We start from the raw sequence: 7,265 nt of genomic DNA, 5'->3' as shown, positions 1-7,265 counted from the left end.
CTGGCGTGAACGGTCAGACAATTCTGCCCCAGATGTTCATGCATTTGTACATAACCAGTTGCCACAAATCGGCTAATCGGAGAATCTGTTTAATTATATTGGTGGAGGGATAGACATTGTTCCAGTCCATAGAGGTGAATCCTCCTGTACTGCTTTGAATGATGGCCATGGAGGTTTTAATGTTCGCCTGAGGGCAGACAGGGCTTCAATTGAACTTCTCAGAAACACGGCAGCTCTGACAATGCAGCACTCCCTCTGTACCACACTGCAGGAATAGATCTGGATGATGTGGCTCTGGTCTCTGCGGGGGGATTGGGGGGGGAGGGTGGGGCAAATTTGATTCAGAAAAAACTGAGCAATGGTTAACACCATACAAAACAAGGAAAACAGGTGTCAGTAATCATATGTGTTGACATGTAGACAGCAAAACATTGTTTGTTTACCCACCTTTCATCGTGTCTCAGTTTCTTTTTTCATAGAATCATAGAATCCCTAAAGTGCAGAAGAGGCCATTTGGCCCATCAAGTCTGAACTCTCTGACAGAGTATCTTACCTCGGACCTCTCCTCCATCCTATCCCCATAACCCCACACATTTACTCTGCGAAACCCCTTAACCTACACATCTTCGGACACTAAGGGACAATTGCGCATGGTCAATCCACCAAACCTGCACATCTTTGTGGGAGGAAACCACAGCACCTGGAGGAAACCCGTGGAGACACGGGGAGAACGTGCAAACTCCACACAGACAGTCACCCAAGGCCAGAATTTAACCCAGGTCCCTGGCGCTGTGAAGCTGCATTGTTAGCAACTGTGCCACCGTGCTGCCAAGCTTGCTTAGTGGCATGACCTTTGTTGCAAAGTCAAGGCCCACCACAGATGCTTCAGCCAATTAATCCAAGTCAATACTCCCAGCGCAGTACTGACGGAGTACTACATCGTCCGTGGTGCTGTTTTTCAAGACAGACTTAAACTGAAGTTCAATTTGAATGCCTGAGATCCTCCTGATTGGTCATTTTTTGTGCCAATCATGGCAAGCCCCACCCACCTGCATTTTACTTCAGATAAAACTTTTGAAAAAGATGACAATTTGTGAGGAAGTGGATTTGGTGGTCAATTTTTACGTTAAAAGTTTAAAACTGTAAAGATTGTTAACGATGAAACATTTCATGAAATATTTTTAGTTTACTGATAAATAAATGTTTCAATGTAAAATACTGGTTAAGCTTCAGCAATGCGTTCAATTCTGGGCACCATGTTTTAGGAGTATTGTCAATGAATGCAGCCAAGATTTTCTGGAATGGTACCAGCTATGACATGCTTCAGTTTCATGAAGTGATAATGATTTCTGGTAAGTTGAAAAGTCTAGAGATCTGGAGGGCATCGTCTTTAAAGCTTCGAGCTAACCCTTTAAGGAGTAAAATTATGAAACACACAAAGGCTGGTAGAAGATGGAAATTCTCTTCTGAAAACAGCATTTGACACCAGATCAATTATTGATTTACAAAGAGAAAATGATGGATTTTTGTAATCGCTTGTGGGTCTGTTCAAAGGTCACAGGTCAGACACGACTTCCTTGAATAACAGTGAACAGCTCTATTGGCTAAATGTCTGACTCTCTTTCTATCAAGAGGCTCCATAGCTCAGGGGTTAGAGCACTGGTCTTATAAACCAGGGAATGTGAGTTCAACTCTCACTGGGGCCTGAGTGCAGTTTTAGGGCAGCACAGTGGCACAATGTTTATCATTGCTACCTCACAGGGACCCGGGTTCAATTCCAGCCTTAGGCAACCGTGTGGACCAGCTGCTTTGGTTTCCTCCCACACTCCACAGAGGTGCACTGGCCATGCTAAATTGCCCTTTAGTGTCTCAAGATGTGTCGGTTGTCGGGATTAGTGGAGTAAATGCTTGGGGTTATCAGGATAGGGACTGGGTGGGATTGTTGTCAGTGCAGACTCGATGGGCCAAATGGCCTCTTTCTGCACTGTAGGGGTTCTACGATCTTCCAAGATTTGACAGTTTGGATTTGTTCTCCTTGGAGCAGAGAAGGTTTGGAGGAGCTTTAATGGCAATGTTCAGAATCATGAGGTGTTTCGACAGAATAAATAAGGAGAAACTGTTTCCATTTAGAGGTGAGTGAAGACCCAGGATGCCTCCTGAGTTAGATCAATTTGATTGGGGCCCAACTCAGGAAACTATTATTGACCAAAGTTATTTAAAATGAAAAAACTATATTTTATAATCATCAAATATAAGTTATTTACTAATTATTTCCTATGTTGAGATTCACCTATTCTCAGATATACTCTTAATTATCAAATTAATATAATTTATATATGTATATAAATCCTCATGTGATCCAACATACATTCTATAATAGGTATGATTAGAATAGTTATATTTATAATTTTGCACTAGAATATAAATTAGGATTTGGAATAAATGTTTAAATATGCAGACAGTCATCAACTGGTCATAACATATATTTTTGTAAGAAATTGTTATTAAAGAAACAAATAAATCCTTTACCGTCAATTCTACTCACATCAGGCATGATCTATAACAGGGTTACAGTACAAGTGGGGACAGGTCTGTCACTGTATAACACTGGGATATGGTACTGGTGAGACAGGTCTGTCACTGTATGACACTGGGGTACAGTACCGGTGAGTACAGGTCTGTCACTGTATAAAATTGGGGTACGGTACTGCTGGGTACACGTCTGTCACTGTATAACACTGGGATATGGTACTGGTTGATACAGGTCTGTGACTGTTTAACACTGTGATGCAGTGCTGGTGGGTAAATCTGACAGTGTTTTATGTGGGGATTGGTACCTCTGTGTTGGACAGAGATGACAACCGCCTGTGAATCCTGCTGTGGTGTGTAATTTGCTGAGCTCTCAGAATCTTCATAGAATCTCTACAATACAGAAGGAGGCTGTTCGGCTCATCGAGTCTGTACCAACCACAATCCCACCCAGGCCCTATTCCTGTAACCCCACACATTTACCCTGCTAGTCCCCCTGACACTAGGGTCAATTTAGCACGGCCAATCAACCTAACACGCACATCTTTGGACAGTGGGAGGAAACCGGAGCACCTGGAGGAAATCCACGCAGCTACAGAGAGAATGTGCAAACTCCACACAGACAGAATTGAACCTGGGTCCCTGGCGCTGTGAGGCAGCAGTGCTAACCACTGTGTCACCGTGTCGCCCTAGGAGTGACACGGTGGCCCCTAGGTTCTCTCCTAACATCCAGGAGAGAACATCTCTCCTAGATGTTCTCATGTGCAAACACTGACAGCGATGTCACCCACTGTCAAATAGCCCACCACCACTCAGTAGATTTATACCGCCTTTTGTTCCAGTGCAAAATGGTAGCAGTGCTGCAATGAATTGGTGGGGCCCAGGGAGGTGAGTCAAGCCTTCGGCTATTGCCAAAAAAGAGGTATCACATTATTTAATCCAAAAATGAAGTGAAGGTTCGTGGGTGACTCACATCATGTTCCTCAGCCTGTTGTGCATTTAACAGATTTCTCCCCTTACACAATTGTGTTTGTTCAGTTACTATAATAATAAAGCAAACGTGTGCTACCCAGTGATGAGCAGAGCACTCTTTAGTTTTCCTCTATTTAGGGAGCTTTCTTTGCTTTGTAATATCTATTCTAAAAAAGTCACAGAAAATGATGGACAAGTGGCACTGATTCACTGGGTCATCAGTAGATCAAAAAGGCTTCAGCCCTGACTTGTAGTTAGAGAATTGAGTTGCTCGAAAGCAGCTTTAGACTTTTTTGGATGGTATAGATTCTCATTTCAGTTTAATCTGAAGTAGAACGCTCTGTCTAAAAAAGACCAGGTAGCCTGAAAAATATATATACCCCTCAATAAGCATCACTGTAAACAGAACAGAGTATCTGGTCATTATCACCTTGTTGTTTGTGGGAGCTTGCTGTGTACAAATTGACTGCTGCACTTGCGGATAGCGAAGAGCATTGTCTTCGCGGATAGCGAAGAGAAAAGTGCTCCTCCCAAGTGAGTGAGGTGGCTTATCTTGGGTATGGGGTGGATGCTCGAGGGTTACATCCAATAGAGGACAAAGTGAGAGCAATTAAGGAGGCACTGGCCCCTGAAACACCTCAGAGCTCAGATCCTTCCTCGGGATGGTGAATTATTATGGTTCATTCCTGCAAAAACGATCAACATTACTACCCCCGTTGCATGTGCTGTTAAAGAAGTGCCAAAGACATTGTTGGAAAACACCACAAAAAGAGACTTTTAACCAAGTTAAGCAGGCACTTCAGTCTTCAAGTTTATTGGTGAACGTTGATCCCTCTTAGAAGATACATCACCATATGGAGTTGGGGCTGTATTATCCCATATAATGGATGATGGGTCTGAGAGACCCATTGGGTATGTTTCAAGAACCCTATCAGGCATGGGGAGAGAGTACTCCCAGATAGAAATGGAAGGCCTAACTGTTAACTACGGCATCAAGAAGTTTCACCAAAACAGATATGGAAGACATTTTACTCTCATTACAGACCACAAGCCACTTTCAGGGCTTTTCAGGGAAGACAAAGTGATTCCACCAATTGCTTCTGCTGGGGTACAGTGATGGGCACTGTTCTTGCTGGCCTACAAATATACTTTTGTATCTCGGCTAGGGGCTCACATAACTAATGCAGATGCTTTAAGACACCCTCTGTTACCAGAAAGCAAGCCACCCTCTCCAGTAGTGCAAGAGATTGTAATGGCCTTAAACTTTCTGGATTCTTTGCCAGTCACAGCACATCAATTCAAATACTGGACTAATAGGGGCCCTTTGTTGTCAAAGGTAAGTAAATGATATTACATGGTTGGCACAAGGAGAAAACTTTGAAAGAAATGAAGCTTTATCAGCTCATAAAAGATGAGCTTAATTATGAGGTTGGTGTGATCCTTTGAGGAGCGAGAGTGGTCGTCCCCAAACCAGGAAGAGGTTAATTGCTGGAAGGATTGCATAGTGCCCATCCTGACGTACTAAAGAGATAAATGTCAGCAAGGAGCTACATTTGGTGGCCTGGCATTGATGCTGATATAGAAAGAATGGTAAAACAATGTGAGCAGTGCCAACTACAGCAGAAGTTACCTACTACTGCTCCCTTGCACCCTTGGCCATGTCGGCCATGGGTGAGAGTTCATGTAGATTATGTTGGCCCATTTATGAGCACAATGTTCCTTTTGCTGGTGAACACCCATTCGAAATGGATGGAGGTATTTGAAATGAGGTCCACAATGCCACACTCCACAATTGAGAAACTGCGCCAATGTTTCGCCACCCAAGCGTACCAGACATGCTTGCCTCGGACAATGGAATGGCATTCACAAGTGCCAGATTCCAGAGATCCATGGCCTTCAATGGAATAAGACATATCCGTATGGCACCTTACCACTCCTCATTAAATGGGCTCGCTGAATGTGCAGTGCAAATATTCAAGGACAGTGTGAAGAAGCAACACCAGCTTCATTGCAGACTAAAGTGGCATGTTTTCTGCTAGCTTATAGAACCACCCTGCACACTATTACTGGAATAGCTCCAGCAGAGCTGTTAATGGGTCGACGCTTAAGGACCAGGCTGAATCTGATAGTTCCAAATTTGGCGGGGGACGTGGAGACAAGATAGAGTTGTCAGAAAAGGAACCATGGTTCATCAAAAGTAGAAAGAGCATTTGAGATCGAAGATCCAGTTTTTGTGAAGAATCTTGGAAGTGAGCCAAATTGGGTCTCAGGCGTTATGGTGGCCAGGACAAGGGCACTGTCTTATGAGGTGGAAGTGCAGGACATGTTAGTGAAGAAACACATAGATCATTTCCAAAGGTGGGAGCCATCCCAAGAGCCAGTGTTACTGCCTGATCCAATTGTGCCAGCAAGTGTTATTGTTTGTCCGAAGGATGAAGTGGCTGATCAGCCAATGGCAGGCCAACATGCTGTTCCCCATGACATTGAGGAAAGTGAAACACAGATTCCAGAGGAGAGTCCCCACGAAGCAAATTCAACCGAAACTACCTCGACAGTCGAACCTTTCTCTGGAATGTAGCTCAACCAGTCAAGCTTCATCCCAGGTAAAGAGGAAACCCCCTGACAGACTGAGTTTCCGATAAACTGTTAAGCTAGTATTTCTCCATACTAGTGGTTTGAAAATTGTATAAGATGTTTATGTGTTGCATAATAAGGGACATAAATGGGAAGGAATGTAGTCAGCCCTATTCAGGGGAATACACCAGAAGGAATGCAATCGACCAATGGGGAACGTGCGTGGGGATCTTGGACCTACAGTTCACCTGGAGGTAGATCTTCACTGTGCCCACTCTGATCCGCACAGTCTGAATCTGGCAAAGTGAAGGATATGGGAAATGTGCTTGAAAATTAAACTCTCTCAATTGCGTCAAAGTGTGTGCTTTTTTGGATGGCGGCAGGAAGAACACATCCCTGCCAATATTGCTTGGCCCGCAACTACTTAGCATTAACCAGCTTCAGGCCCTCACACAGGAGGAGGTTGTGCCTGAGAGATGCCTGTCAATTCAATTGCCCATGCAGTGCCAGTGGACAGGACAGAACTGGGAATGCAACCCACGCCTGGATGCCTGGATTCTGGGAACAGGTACATTTCTGGAGGTCTCAGGGCAGGGAGGATTTTGCAGCCAGAATAGATCCAAGAGCTGGAAGTGTTAACATCGGGAAAGTGCTCTGTATATATATTATACATTATATATGTATATCTGTTTGTAAGTAAACCATTATAGTTTGTTAAATACTAACTGGTGGTCACCAATCCTTCCAATTACTACACTTTGTTATAGGCAAAACAATCTAAGTAAAAGAAGAAAATACTCACTGACTTTTGTGTGCAAACACACACACACGCTCACACTCACACAGTCACGAACACACATATAACATGCACACACACATAGACACACGCGTACACACACATACATACACACACATACACACATGCACAAACAAACATGCAAATATACATACATAAATACGTTCACACACAGACACATAGACATAAACACACACATACACACACAGACCTAAATGCAGATTACAGAGTGAGGAAAGGGTATGTTGGCCAAATTAGAGTCTTTATAATGTAAAGGAGTATAAGGTCTGTAGTTTGGTGACTCGGCTGGTTTCAGGCTGAATTCAATGTCGATGGGTTCCCATCCACCCTGACCTCCTTTGCTCAATTGTCCGCTGCAATGGGCAAAGCCTGC

General features: G+C 43.7%; 1 non-coding gene across 1 annotated transcript; it reads left to right on the top strand.

Moving 5' to 3' along the window:
- Positions 1 to 1,633: 1,633 nt before the first annotated feature.
- trnai-uau (transfer RNA isoleucine (anticodon UAU)) lies at positions 1,634 to 1,706 on the top strand. Its single transcript has one exon. It is a non-coding gene; the product is annotated as a tRNA-Ile (tRNA).
- Positions 1,707 to 7,265: the final 5,559 nt, after the last annotated feature.

Source organism: Mustelus asterias, chromosome 20 (assembly GCF_964213995.1).
Source record: "Mustelus asterias chromosome 20, sMusAst1.hap1.1, whole genome shotgun sequence".
Lineage (NCBI taxonomy): Eukaryota > Metazoa > Chordata > Chondrichthyes > Carcharhiniformes > Triakidae > Mustelus > Mustelus asterias.
The sequence above is the reverse complement of the archived record's forward strand: the minus strand, read 5'-3'. Positions and strand labels throughout refer to the sequence as shown.